Source organism: Crinia signifera, chromosome 3 (genome assembly GCF_055691185.1).
Source record: "Crinia signifera chromosome 3, ASM5569118v1, whole genome shotgun sequence".
In the NCBI taxonomy this organism is placed as follows: domain Eukaryota; kingdom Metazoa; phylum Chordata; class Amphibia; order Anura; family Myobatrachidae; genus Crinia; species Crinia signifera.
The window spans coordinates 28,893,904-28,908,801 of record NC_139219.1 but is presented as its reverse complement, the minus strand read 5'-3'; the positions used below and the strand labels follow the sequence as shown (position 1 = coordinate 28,908,801).

Below are 14,898 nucleotides of genomic sequence, written 5' to 3'. Positions count from 1 at the left end.
GATCACATTGCTGGCCGGACAATCGCTCAGTGCATACAGACTGAGGGCGAGATGTATCAAAATGAAAAATGCGGTAAAACCCCCGTTTTACTGCATTTTCATAGGTACTATTACCCGGCCGCACCGATTTCGCCGGCCAGGGTATCACCACCCTTTGGTGGCCGCCGCAACCCCGCCGACCCCCCCCCTCTCCCCCTCCCTTGGGCTTACCTTCTTGCAGGTCCTCCAGGACCCCAGAAGGTAAGCCCTTCCTCCCCCTAGCAACGCAGCCGGACGTCCTTCCGGCTGCAGGGGAGAGGAGGAGGCGCCGGGTACAGCCTGCTTAGCTGTCCCCGGCGTGTAGGCGGCAGGGAGGAGATGGAGAACCACCGCACACCACAGTAAAGGTATCGCAGGGGGTCTCCGTTACCGCACCACGATGCCAGCGGCATATGTTAGTACATATGCGCTGGCATTGCGGCGGGCAGGTGGCGATGTATATTAATACATCCCGCCCTGAGCGATTTATATGGGGGTGACCTCACAGCATTGAGTGAGGTCTTGGGTTCGATTCCCACAACGACCCTACGTGGAGTTTGTATGTTTCCATGTATGTGCATGGACAAAAAATTTATATGCATTTAAAAAAATCACACAAAAAGTACAATATAAAAAAGCAAACTACTGGGGGGAAAATAGGCAAATACTATGGGGGATATTTAATCCCAGGTCCCGAATGTCAGTACGTCCCGGCAGTCGGGACCCTGGCCCGCTTTTCGGTCCGCTTGCTGTTTATCGGCAGGCGGGATTCATTGTCCTGCCTGTCGATCGGCGAAAAGAGGGCGTGTCTGTGAAAATGGCTGTGGATTGTCGAGATCCGGCGTTGATCTAGACAACCCATGGTCGTTTTTTGGCAAAATGGCCTTGAATGCTTTTAAAGATTTGTCTTTCTGACCGGATGCCGCTTCAAACTGTCGGGAAAGACAGCATTGAATGGTTGCCCGCCACTATTTCCCCCATTGGAAAAAGCAGCGGGATTGAATACCCCCCCTTAGTTCTTAAAAGTTCTTAATTAGTGTGGACTGCAACACCACACTAATGACCGTCATTCATATGTCACAAATTGATAATCTGCTAATTATTAACTTCTGTCACTTCCTAGCGGATACAATAAAGCGATATACTCGTGAGCCGGTGATTTTGCTGGAGATAGGATTTCCGTTTGTAGAGATTGCCCAGACTCACCTTCCATTGCGGAACCAATGCCCCTACACTGTTACTCAGCCGGAATCAACCACATCGCTATTGACCATTCTGACACATGTGCTTGGAAGGTGACCTCATAAAGCAACCTGACTGCTTGGCCCAGGTCACAGGGTGGTGCCTTGCATTCCAATTACTTTCTTCGGCAGCTAGGAGACACGTAATCTTATCATACTATTAAGTCATTAAAATACCATAAAGTAATTTAAAACCAAGCACATTAACACCTCTTTGTAGACAGATGTCGGGGTTTAGCTCTGAAACTGTAGGAGAACAGAGTTGCCCAGCAACTATCAAGCATTGGTTGCTACTGGCAACGTCTCCACTGCTCCATTACTACTACATGATATAATTTAACATTCCAAAGGGAAAACCAATCAGATCATGCCTGTCAGGACTGTTTGTCTTTTGAATCGGACTGGGCAGAGACTTGGAGGCCGGATATAGCTCCTACTTATGGACTTGGAAGGATATGCGATAGGAATGAGATATACTGCAGACTAGACATGTCCAGATCCGGATTTACCTAGATCTCAAAATGGGATCTTATTGACTAGCGGCTGTCGCATGTTCTGCCTCCAAAACATATGACAGCCAGATAGCCAATAAGATCCCGTTTTGAGATCCGGATCTGCACATCAATACCTCATACTAGGCTGAAAGAGAGAACGCTACTGCATGGACACTGTAGTGAGTGGACGATCACACCTGTGCCTAGTTTGTGCAAAGGACGAAATATTGAAATAGTGCAACCACTGGGTTGCATTAGGATAGTAGTCACCAGGATGAAAACCAGCATACTGGAGCCAGCGCTAAGCCACACTACTGGATACCGGAACTCTGGAGCTCTCGGAAACCACACTGCTAGGCTGTAGGCAACATGGCACTGGCAACAGCTACTTGTGCGGAAAGTCCCTTTATATACACTATGTAGCTGGCGATTGGCTGGAGCAGTTCATGGACTGAATTCTGCCTTCCCATTGGTGGTGCAGCAGTCACATGATTTAGACTGTCAAGGCGGCACCCAGTCATGGCAGGAATAGCCACTGGAGAACACCGGTGACCAGCAATAGGCCGCAGAATGGTTTTGTAGGAGCAGGACTTCAAACATGGAGGCAAGTTAAACACCCAGCAGGAGGGGAAAGCAGCCGTTTTGTGACAACGCTGCTGATTTGGAAGTATAATTATATTTAAGCAATATAGGCTATTTTTGATTACAATGTTTGACCCTTTCAGCAGCCAAAGTTGGCGAATATGGGAACGGAGTAAAGACAACTGGGGGACGTGCAGAGGCAGGATTCCAAAAATGTTACCAATTCAATTGTTTGCCATAACTTTGTGGGACTGTGTTTGTGGCTCATAATATTATTATCACCCATCACGGTGTTATCATATATGGGGGCAGAGGTTGGTGTCAGCATTCACCAAGTTTTGAATATCAGGACTGTAGTCGGCCCACCACTGACATCACCAACATAGACCGGGAGGTCGCGTGCTGGAAATGTGTACAGCGCCAGTGTCATGTGATGCCTGCCACCAAAGACTATATACATAAAGGTTGTTAAAGAACAGATAAGATAACATTAATTCAAGGTGAACGACTAGTAAAATAAACAGCCAACATGTCACGTGGATTTTTAAAAATAAAGGGTTCTTTTTTCTAGATTAGATGGGTTTAACCCTTTGAGTGCCAACAACTCTCTGTGAGAGATGTGCAAAATATCAGATATAAATGCCAGTGTCGCTCACATTTGTTATATAAATTCAATAAAATAAAATGTGTAAAAAAAAGATTAGGTACGTATTTCCTAGCACGGCGCCCATCGCATAAGATTGTATGCCTTAATTAAGGCCAATACAATCTATACAATTGAAAAGTCTTTTAATTGTATGTACAATATCGCATCTTATGGATCTCATGGAGTTGATTTTATATAGTGTGGCGAGGGCAGCGAGCCACCGAGGCCGAAGCGTGGCGAGCGCAGCGAGCCCAGCGAGGGGACGCAGACTACTTCACATGTATTCCGCGTCAGCTCGCCTCGCTGAGCTCGCCACACTATATAAAATCAACTCCACGCCGACGTGGATAGTGGGGGTATGAAAAGGTCTGAGGACGTGTACCGCCGCCACGCTTCGGGTTGGCGTCAATAGTGGGGTGGCGTTAACAATGGGGGGGGGGGCATTTCACCCATGAGGGGGGGTTAGCACTTAAAATTGGGGTTATGGGGGCTTTTTACATTGGAATATAAGTAAAATTGGGTCTCAGGGACCATTTTGACATTGATTCCAATGTAAAAATCTCGTCGATTGCATCGCATGCATCTTATACCGCACAAACACATAAGATGCATGCAATGCTTGCAATGTAAAAATCTCGTTGATCGCGTCGATTGCATAGCATGCATCTTATGCCGCACAAACACATAAGATGCATGCAATGCTTGAGATATCAGCCCGACACATACAATCTAGATCGTGGGCGCCGTGCTAGGAAATAAGTACCAAAGATTATAATTCCTATATATGGTAATTATGCTTGGCAATTTTAACACCAATTTTGACAAATTCACTTGGCACTCAAAGGGTTAAGGAAATTATATATATTTTATCAAAAATCATGTCAATGTGATGCCAGTCTCCCAGCCAATCACAAAAGCAAGACGCGGGTCATGTGGCCAGTAGCCAACTCTTACAGGTGGTTACATAATGGCGATGAGAGTAGGGCTGGAAAAAATGAATTTTTTAAACATACAACCAAACGGAATGGGATCATTGGTCAGACTGCATTTAGGTCTACAGTCATTAGGTCGACCCCACTAGGTCGACTGGCAGGAAGGTCGACCTGACTTAAGGTCGACATGGGCCAAGGTCGACATGATTTAAGGTCGAATTTGCATAAAGGTCGACATGAGGAAGGTCGACTGGTCATAAGGTCGACATGGGTTTTTCACTGTTTTTTTATCCGAATGTCGACACAGTCGGCAATGAGAATCGGACCCTCGCATCGCTCGCTTCGCTCGCAATGCTTCGGGCACGGTGTCTCGCTGCGCTCGGCACACTATTTTATTCTCCCACCACGCCCTAGTGGATGGTAGGGCATGAAATACCGCCTGTCGGCACATGTCGGCTCAAAAAACAGTAAAAAACCCATGTCGACCTTATGACCAGTCGAACTTCCTCATGTCGCCCTTTATGCAAATTCGACCTTAAGTCATGTCGACCTTGGCCCATGTCGACCTTAAGTCAGGTCGACCTTCCTGCCAGTCGACCTAGTGGGGTCGACCTAATGACTGTAGACCTAAGTTCATTCTAATAGATGACCGCATCCCAACCAAACCCCACCCCCTAGAAGGCAATAACTACAATGTTGCTCATTAAATGATTTAGTAGCCCCCTTTGGCTGCCTTTAATTCACCTGGTTATAAGTGCACTTCAAAAGGGATTTTTACATGCGTGTCCACATTGCAACACAAACCACAATTAAGTCTGGTTTATTTGCATAATTACACTAAAGGATCCAAACCCTTTCTAATCCCAAATATCTGGGTCACTTAAGGTGTTCCCTATAAATTCAAAACTGCGGCTCCAGACAACCAACAGTATCCGGTCCCTGGGTCAACAATGTCTACGTTAACAGTCTGTCGACAGCCAAGAATTGGTTAATGAGGTGTCCCCTCTTACACCTCGTTCTCTAGAGAGTGACCACATGTCACAGCCCCCGTTTCCAAGTGCGAAGGGTCCCGCTGGTGGTTAAGCACTACTGTGGAGGCACTTTCTGGCATAATTTTGGGGCAGAAATACCCCTATAAGGCACAAATTAAAAATAGCGAGAGCCGAATACAGCGATGATCCCGGAGGACGAGATGCCGGAAGTCACAATACCGATGACGGTATCCCGACTTGAGGCTATGTACGTTTACAGAATGTCAACATGAATATTAGTTCAACAAGCAACACACGTCAACATGGATAAAATATCAACATGTCCATAACGTTGACAGCAGAATGTCAACAGTTTTTGTACATTGTTGCCTATCCCTAAAAATAACACAACAATGTAATGTAGAGATTCTGAGGTCGACGTGTAAAAATTGATATCATTAACATGTCGACATTTTAACAATGCAGACATTTGTGAATGCCATTTTTTTTTTTGGTCGACATTATTTCTGTGTCAGCCGGATGACCGTTTGTCCCAGAGCCACACAAATGTCTGGATGTCGGTATATTTTGACTATGGTCCGTTAAGTCTAATGGGAAACCAGGAAGATGGCATAACAACTGGGCTGCTATTAATTAGTTACACATAATTTAAAAGAAAGGGGAAATGAAGCCTTGTCAGTCTGACTGGACACCCCTCCAGCTCTCACAGAGCCGTTACACAAGAGGCCAAGCGAGTTAGACCTGATTACACCATCGTCTCTGGAATAATGGGCCTTATTCTAGTTCACTCTTTCTGATAAAATCCTACTTAGATGGACAAAACCATGTGCACTGCAGGGGGGGGGGGGGGCGATGTAACATGTGCAGAGAGAATTAGATTTGAGTGAGTAATTTTGTTTCTGTGCAGGGTAAATACTGGCTGCTATATTTTTACACTGCAATATAGATCTCACTTTGAAGTAAAACCCCACCGAAATCTAATTCTCTCTGCACAAGTAACATCTGCCCCACCTGCAGTGCACATGGTTTTGTCCATCTAAGAAAAATTTTGTCAGAAAGAGTGAACTAGAATAAGGCCCAATGTTACAGGAAATCTCCGTATGGTACAAACACCTGTGTACGAGCTCGCGTCTTCCTGGACGAAGTCAGAGCTAGGACAAAGGGAAACCAATTGTGCCAACTGAAAAGTCGCTGTACTATTGCTTTACATTAAAGTAACTACCTATTTAGCCAAAATGTCTCGCTTCAAGCGGATACCAATACTTATAACGTGCAGTTTGTGAGGCAATAAGCAATATCACGATATATAATGCGTAGCTGGTGCACAGGTGCAGTCATTACTGTCACATTTCCCAGACCCCCTAGCTGGTGCACAGGTGCAGTCATTACTAACTGTCACATTCCCAAGACCACCTAGCTGGTGCACAGGTGCAGTCATTACTAACTGTCACATTTCCCAGACCCCCTAGCTGGTGCACAGGTGCAGTCCTTACTGTCACATTTCCCAGACCACCTAGCTGGTGCACAGGTGTAGTCATTACTAACTGTCACATTTCCCAGACCCCCTAGCTTGTGCAGTCATTACTGTCACATTTCCCAGCCCACCTAGCTGGTGCACAGGTGCAGTCCTTAATGTCACATTTCCCAGACCCCCTAGCTGGTGCACAGGTGCAGTCGTTACTGTCACATTTCCCAGACCACCTAGCTGGTGCACAGGTGCAGTCATTACTAACTGTCACATTTCCAAGACCACCTAGCTGGTGCACAGGTGCAGTCATTACTAACTGTCACATTCCCAAGACCACCTAGCTGGTGCACAGGTGCAGTCATTACTAACTGTCACATTCCCAAGACCACCTAGCTGGTGCACAGGTGTAGTCATTACTAACTGTCACATTTCCCAGAACCCCTAGCTGGTGCACAGCTGTAATCATTACGGTCACATTTCCCAGACTACCTAGCTGGTGCACAGGTGCAGTCATTACTGTCATATTTCCCAGATCACCTAGCTGGTGCACAGGTGCAGTTATTACTAACGGTCACATTTCCCTGTGGTGTACGGCGGAGGGGCTCAGCGCCCTGTGGAGTACGGCGGAAGGGCACAGCGCCCTGTGGAGTACGGCGGAAGGGCACAGCGCCCTGTGGAGTACGGCGGAAGGGCACAGCGCCCTGTGGAGTACGGCGGAAGGGCACAGCGCCCTGTGGAGTACGGCGGAAGGGCACAGCGCCCTGTGGAGTACGGCGGAGGGGCACAGCGCCCTGTGGAGTACGGCGGAGGGGCACAGCGCCCTGTGGAGTACGGCGGAGGGGCACAGCGCCCTGTGGAGTACGGCGGAGGGGCACAGCGCCCTGTGAAGTATGATGCACCCACAGGGCACAATATGGAGCTACAGGTGCTGTTGTATAAGTGGCTGTAATTATTACATAACGTCTATATCAGCAAGTGCAGGCAGGAAACACCAGATCTGATTAATAACTGTATCTGCCACATGGGCACAGCATACAGTACCCTTATATCATACAACCTGCAGGCAGTATAGGAATTTCCTCGCCCTCTATAACTGCCCAGTGACATATGTGAGTGAGCTCAGGGAACAACACATTGCAACACGGTCACATGCACAGACACCAGCTTCCCCCAGGCACTGGTACTAGCTGTATACCGGCTCCCCCCTCCAGGCACTGGTACTAGCTGTATATAACGGCTCCCCCCACTAGGCACTGGTACTAGCTGTATACCGGCTCCCCCCAGGCACTGGTACTAGCTGTATATAACGGCTCCCCCTTCCAGGCACTGGTACTAGCTGTATACCGGCTCCCCCTCTGGCACTGGCAGCTGTATACACCATATAAAGGCAGCACTGTATGCAGGGGGATCCGGCGGGGGTCTCACACACAGGACTATAGAACACAATACAGGGAAGTAGTGGGAAAGTCTCTCTTACCTGTTTCAGCAGCTGCTGCTCCCGGAGTTCCTGGGCTGCAGCCGAGTGCGGACGCGGCGGGGGAGGAGCTGCCCCTGGCACAGCCCAGGCAGCAACAGCTGGGAGTGGTGCGCATGCGCGCTGTGTGCACTGTGCAGCGTAACAATGTATCAGTGTCCTAATTAATAGGGAACGAACGCATCATATACTGTGCCACCTCAGTCTGTGTGGGCACTGGGCAGTGCTGCTCCTGCATAGGAAACACAGCTGCAGGCACAACTTGTCCTCAAATTGTACTTTTTTTGCATTACTCATTTCTTTACTATTACAATAAATGTATTACTATATCATTTGCTGTTTTCCCCCTTTTAAATGTTCTGCTTGACTAACACCTGACACCCTGCTCGGGACACCTGTAACACCATGATATGCAGCACCCCTGGGCATGTAGTAGTTTTTTGTTTTTTTTTGGTACTTGTTTCCTAGCACGGCGCTCCCGATTTTAATCGAAATGCATCTTTTGCAATTGCATCGCATGCGATGCCACTATTTTAGATAGCGTGGCAAGCCCCGCGAGGGGACACGGATTACTTTACATGTATTCCGCGTCCCCTCGCAGGGCTCGTTGTGTTCGCCACGCTTCGGGCTCGTATTCCACATCCGCTCGCCACACTATCTAAAATCAACTCCACGCCAACGTGGATAGTGGGGGTATGAAAAGGTCGGAGGACGCGTACCGCCGCCCCTCGCGGGCTCGCCACGCTTCGGGTTGGCGTTCATAGTGGGGGTGGCGTTGACAATCGGGGTGCATTTAACATTGTAAGCACCCATCAGGGTGCTTGTACAATTAAAAATCGCATCGCATGCCATTTGCTGGCATGCGATGCTATGCGATATTGCATTGTACAAGCACTCCTGTTAATTTAACGGAAAGATTGCACCGCACACATCGCACACCACTACATATTGTATGCAATGGGCACCGTGCTAGGAAACAAGTACCTTTATATTTTTTTTTTTGGGGGGGGGGTATTCCGTGATTTCCCAACATTTTCTTGATTTACTATCCAATTGGTTGGTCGACATAAAGGAAGGTCGACAGGAGTCTAGGTCGACATGGGTCAAGGTCTACATGGGTCTAGGTTAACATGGGACTATGTCGATAGGAGTCTAGGTCGACACATGTGTTAGGTCGACATGGGTTAGGTCGACAATCAAAAGGTCGACATGTTTTTTTTTACAGATTATGACATCATCGCTGTGTATGCACTGAGCGGCTTTCCCCCTGCCCGGCGCCGATGGAGGGGGGGGGAGAACGGCGTTGCATAGCTAAGCGCTATGCAAAGCCGTCCTGAAAGCCGCTCATCTGCTGGTATAACCAGCAGATGAGCGGCTTTCCCGGCGATGTTGCATGAGCGCGCAGCAGCGCTCACCGCCGGGCCATACACACTGGGCGGCTTTGAGCTTAAACTGCTGTTTTGAGCGACTTTCAGCTCAAAATCGCCCAGTGTGTATGGGCCTTAATTTAGTTCATTCTTCGAAATAGGCGTGTATCATTGGGTTATACGAAAACACACACACACACATATACCTGGTCAAAGTGGTCATTTAGAAGTCCATCCCTGCACCTCTCACTCCCTCCCTCCTTCCATGTGTCACCCCTGCACCTCTCCCTCCCCTCTGTAGCTCCCTCTTTCCCTGCACCTCTCCTTCTGTCTGTCACCCCTGTACCTTGACATCTCCGTCTATGGTCACTTGTGCACCTCCCCATTCCCCTGTCACCCCTGCACCTCTCCATCGCCCCTACATCTGTCTCCTCTGCAGCTCTCTGTCCCCCCATCACCCTTTGCACCCCTCTGTCATGCATGCACCTCTCTGTCCCCCCTGCACATCTCTGTCACCCCATTACCCTTGCACCTCTCTGTCCCGCCTGCACCTCTTCGCACCCGATCACGTCTGAACCTTTCTGTCCCTCTTCCCCCCTGCACCGCTCGGTCCCGTCACCCTTGAACCTCTCTGTCCCCCTGCACCTCTCCATTCCCCCCTATACCTCTTTGTTCACTTGTCACCCCTGCACCTTTCTGTCCCCCTATACCTCTTTGTTCACTTGTCACCCCTGCACCTTTCTGTCCCCCCTTCCAACTCCACATCGTATTACACCTTCCCATCCCCCCAGCAGCTCTCCATCCCCCTGCACTTCTCCTCCCATCACCCCTGTACCTCTCTGCCCCCTCCTCCACCTTGCACCTCTCCATCCCCCCTGCACCTCTTTGTGACACCTACATCTCTTTGTTCCCCTCTGCACTTCTCCTCCCATCACCCCTGTACCTCTCTGCCCCCTCCTCCACCTTGCACATCTCCACCCCCCCTGCACCTCTTTGTGACACCTACATCTCTTTGTTCCCCCTTCCCCCCTGCATCTCTCCATTTACCCATCACCTTTGCACCTCTCCGTCCCCCCATTACCCTTGGACCTCTCCGTCCCACCTGCACCTCTTCACGCCCCATCTCTCCTGAACCTTTCTGTCCCACTCCCCCCCACCCCTGCACCGCTCGGTTCCCTATCACCTTTGAACCTCTCTGTCCTCCTGCACCTCTCCATTCCCCCTATACCTCTTTGTTCCCTCGTCACCCCTGCACCTTTCTGTCCACCTCTACATCCTATTACACCTTCCCATCCCCCCAGCATCTCCCCATCCCCCCTGCACCTCTCTGCCCCCTCCTCTACCTTGCACCTCTCCATACCCCTGCACCTCTCTGTGACATGTACATCTCTTTGTTCCCCCTTCCCTTCTGCACTTCTCCTCCCATCACCCCTGCACCTCTCTGTCCCTCTGTCCCCCCATCAAACTTGCACCTCTCTGTCCCCCTGCACCTCTTCACACCCCATCACCCCAAAACCTATCTGTCCGCCATTCCACATCTCCATCCTATTGCACCTTCCCATCCCCCCCAGCACCTCTCCATCCCCCCTGCACCTCTCAGCCCCCTCATGGTCCCTGCACCTCTCTGTGACACCTGCATCTCTTTGTCCCCCCCTGCACTTCTCTTCCCATCCACCCTGCACCTCTCTGTGACACCTGCATCTCTTTGTTCCCCCCCTGCACTTCTCTTCCCATTTCCCCTGTACCTCTTCATCTCCCTGTCAACCTTTTAACATCTCACTCCCTAAAAACATAACAATTGTTCCCCAAAACCTTTTGTACCTGTCTTCTACCTAATGCACAATGGCCATATGCTGTTGTCCTACTGTAGATTTTCTATACCACACCCAGATAGAGAGATCGATATTAGATAGACAGACAGACCTCCCAATATGCAGGTTCTTTAAATAGGGACTCTTTTGTGGCAAAAAGGTGTGTCTTATGTAAAAGGTGGCATGGCTTCATGTGGTGCTCATAAGCCACACCTCCCATTTCATCGTTCTGTGAGCTGCTGGCATGCCCCAAGTCCCTATGCTAATTAGAGCAGCAATACCCAACTGCCCACCCATCACAGGACACTACTGCCCATCAGTGGGACTGTCCCAAAAATCAGATCTGTCCCGCAAAAATCTGGATGCCATTGTTTGGAGAAGGTAACGGCGGTAGTCAGATGAGATCCGCGCTCATATAAATATACGGGACATTTATGATGTATGAAGCAGCGATAATGTTTGATTGGTTGCCATGGGCCACTTCTACACTGGCTCACTTCTCCTACTTCATCACTGCTTCGTACATCTGCCCCTTAATGAGAAGAGTAGTGCAGGGAAAAGAAAAAGCAATGAGAGAGTGACAGCAGGGACAGAGAGTTGGGGAGAGTGTCAGAGAGACAAAGGGAGGGACGACATGGAAAACGACAGCAGGGGCAGAGAGAGTGACGACAGGGAAAACCAGTGGGAGAGAGAAAAGAAGCACTTACCTTAGGCTGTGATTGGCGGAGAAGACCGTGGTTGGCAGCAATGGTGTGGAGGTGGCTGTGGTCCGTGGTGGCAGTGGTGCGCAGGAGGCTGAGGTCAGCTGAAACGGCGGTGTGGAGAAGGCTGTAATCTTCCGACAGCATTGAAGAGGCAGCTCGACAGAACAAATCCATGTGTGTACGTATATATACCTATGTACACACATATCTATTTACACATGTATGAGTATACAGTGAGCCTGGAGGCTGGGTATGAAGGAAGTTCCAAGTCCTCCTCATCCCCAAATCTCGGATGAGATCCACCCGCAGCCCATTACCTCCCTGCCAGTGTGCAGCCACAGTACGGAGCGCAGGAGCCGGACTGCTCTGTACTTGGAGACCACCATTGTGGTGGTAGCAGCAGCAGCCTTTGGTTGGCGGTTGTCATGGTAACTGTCATGACAGCAGCAGCCTAGTCCCGGGCAGCGGGAGGCCAGTGACCCCACTACAGGGATGGAGTTAGGGGCGGATCTAGACTTTTCTTTTAGGGGGGCAACCACCCCCTTCGAACCCCCCTATCTGTGCCTGGCGGGGACCCACTCATTCAGTATGCACTGCGCTGGGTTCCCGCTCATTAGATATGCACGCACGGGGACCCACTCAGATAGCAGTGAGCCCGTGCATATCTAATGAGCAGAGACCTGGCACAGCGTATATTTAGCGGTTGCCGTTTGTGTGGGGTCACCGGGCACTTAGGCTCACCCACACGGGCTGTGGAGTCTCCTGCCCGGCTCTGAAAACGGAACATCAGGAGGCAATGGAGCCAGTGCCCCTTTAAGGCTGGTGCCCGGCGGCACATGACTCCATTGCCTATGAGCGTTCCACTGCTGGGTGTAAGGATTCTAGTGGCTGACCGATCCAATGGGTTCTGCCCAAACAATATGTGCATACACACTAACCAATCCATTGCCCAACATGCCTGGTCACTGGAACCAGCAGTGACATCATTATCGCAGTTCCTGCGGGCGGCAATCAGGTCTGACATAAGCTAGATTTAGGATGGTGTAAACAGCTTTAGGCCTATGGTAACATTCTTACAGCGGGAGAGGGATCTTACCGTTCCTCTCCCGCAGCCTCTGATTCTGATGCTGTGCACATGAGCAATGTCAGATTCCCACGAGGAGTCCTTTATACAGGGATGTAAATCGCAGAGACATTGGTTATTGCTACCACGGTCTCGATGAGTTACAGTTAGTACATAAGTGGGTACAAAGTGACAAAGGCTGCAAAACACATTGATAGGTAATGCGGCAATGTCGTACCCCTAAGCAAAACAATGGCGTACATAGGACGGGATATGGTCATTAGGCATAGTTGCTTCCCCTCCTGCATTCTGCAGGAGTCTCCCTGAAATAACAGCAATCTCCCTCTCTCCCTCATTAGTCTAGCAATCTCCCTCATTTCACCTGGCCCACATTACACTGTTACATCATAGTTACCTCCCCTCCTGCATTCTGCAGGAGACTCCCTGAAATAACAGCAATCTCCCCTCTCTCCCTCATTAGTGTAGCAATCTCCCTCATTTCACCTAGCCCACATTACACTGTTACATTTATGTGGAAATAAAGAATGATAGATAGACACAGTCACGTTGAATCATCAGCACCATTTCCCAGCACTTTACCAAGTATAGTGTCTCTTACTAACTGCTTTGGGGCTCATCTACATTTGGATATAAGTCATTTTAGAAGATTCCTCTCAGATGTAGCAGTACAGCCCACGCTTCTAGGTGCCACGTTCACAATCTCTCCATATATGGAACTAGACACGCCCACTGGGTGGAGCATGACACCCCCCCCCCCCCCAATGAGGTGCAGTGCAAAATTCTGCTACCAACCATAATCTCCCTGAAACTAGTTTTCAAAAGTAGGCAAGTATGTCATTAGGTGGACCCTATTAAGGTTGACATGCATTGGGTCGACCACTGAAAGTTGCAAAGCCTTAGGTCGACATGGCTCAGGACGACACAAGCATTATGCCAACAATAGAAAGATCGACAGTCAAAAGGTTGACATTAGTTTTTCACATTTTTTTTGAGCCGACAGGCGGTGTTTCATGCCGTAAAATCCACTATGGCATGGTAGGAGAATAAAATGGCACACTACCACGCCATAGTGCAGGGCTGGGCAACACCGGCCCTCCAGATGTTGATGAACTACACATCCCAGCATGCCTTGCATCAGTTTCAGCATGACCACATAGCAAAACTAATGCAAAGTATCCTGGGATGTGTAGTTCACTAACATCTGGAGGGCCGGTGTTGCCCAGCCCTGCCATAGTGGATGGTAGGGCATAAAAAAATACCTTGTGTCGGCACGTCAGCTCAAAATAAAAATTTTTTTTGACTGTCAACCTTCTCATTGTCGACCTAATCCTTGTGTCAACCTTCTGACTCTGTCAACCATAGCCATGTTGACTTATTTTAGGTGTCGACCTTCAGTAGACATTGCTGACCTAATTTAACCCAACCCATAACGTCAGTGATTTAATCTTTTTCTAAATATCTTTCAGTCATCACAGGTACCAAGAGAAGGGAATACCTGGAATTAATCTGACATATGACTCATTTCATACAGATATTTATATAGTTATATATACCACTTTCACTTCGCAATGTCAGCTTACCAGTTCACGCCGTACCATGAGCCAGGTTCAACCTAGCTTGCTACCCAAGGAGAAATGTTGGGTCGCTGGACCCAGCTTATTCCAAGTGGATGCTTCCACACTGCACAATACCCAGGTTCCTGCACGTTTACACGCAATAACCCGGAATATTGCTGGCCTTTTGACTGTGGACCTTCCCATTGCCGACCTAATGCTTGTGTCAACATTCCAACCCTGTCAACCTATTTCATTTGTCCACTTAAGCCCTGTCAATCTTTAGGGATCGACCGAATGTATGTCGACCCTCATTTTGTCACCCCTATGACCCATACCCGCTGGTAGTGTAAAAGGGGTCGCAGTTTATTTATTTATTAACAGTTTCTTATATAGCGCACACATATTCCGCAGCGCTTTACAGAGAATATTTGAACATTCACATCGGTCCCTGCCCCTGTGGAGCTTACACTCTATATTCCCTACCACATGTACATGCGCACACAGACATTCTAGGGTTAATTTGTTAGGA

General features: G+C 49.0%; 1 protein-coding gene across 2 annotated transcripts in view; it reads right to left on the bottom strand.

Annotated features, from left to right (window-relative positions):
• Positions 1-7,963, bottom strand: part of TMEM63A (transmembrane protein 63A) — a 34,926-nt gene extending 26,963 nt beyond the window's left edge. For both annotated transcript variants that reach the window (XM_083175550.1, XM_083175551.1), the window contains exon 1: positions 7,851-7,963. The gene's annotated coding sequence lies outside the window, so the exon portion shown is untranslated. The remainder of the gene's footprint in view (positions 1-7,850) is intronic.
• Between the last annotated feature and the right edge of the window lie 6,935 nt (positions 7,964-14,898).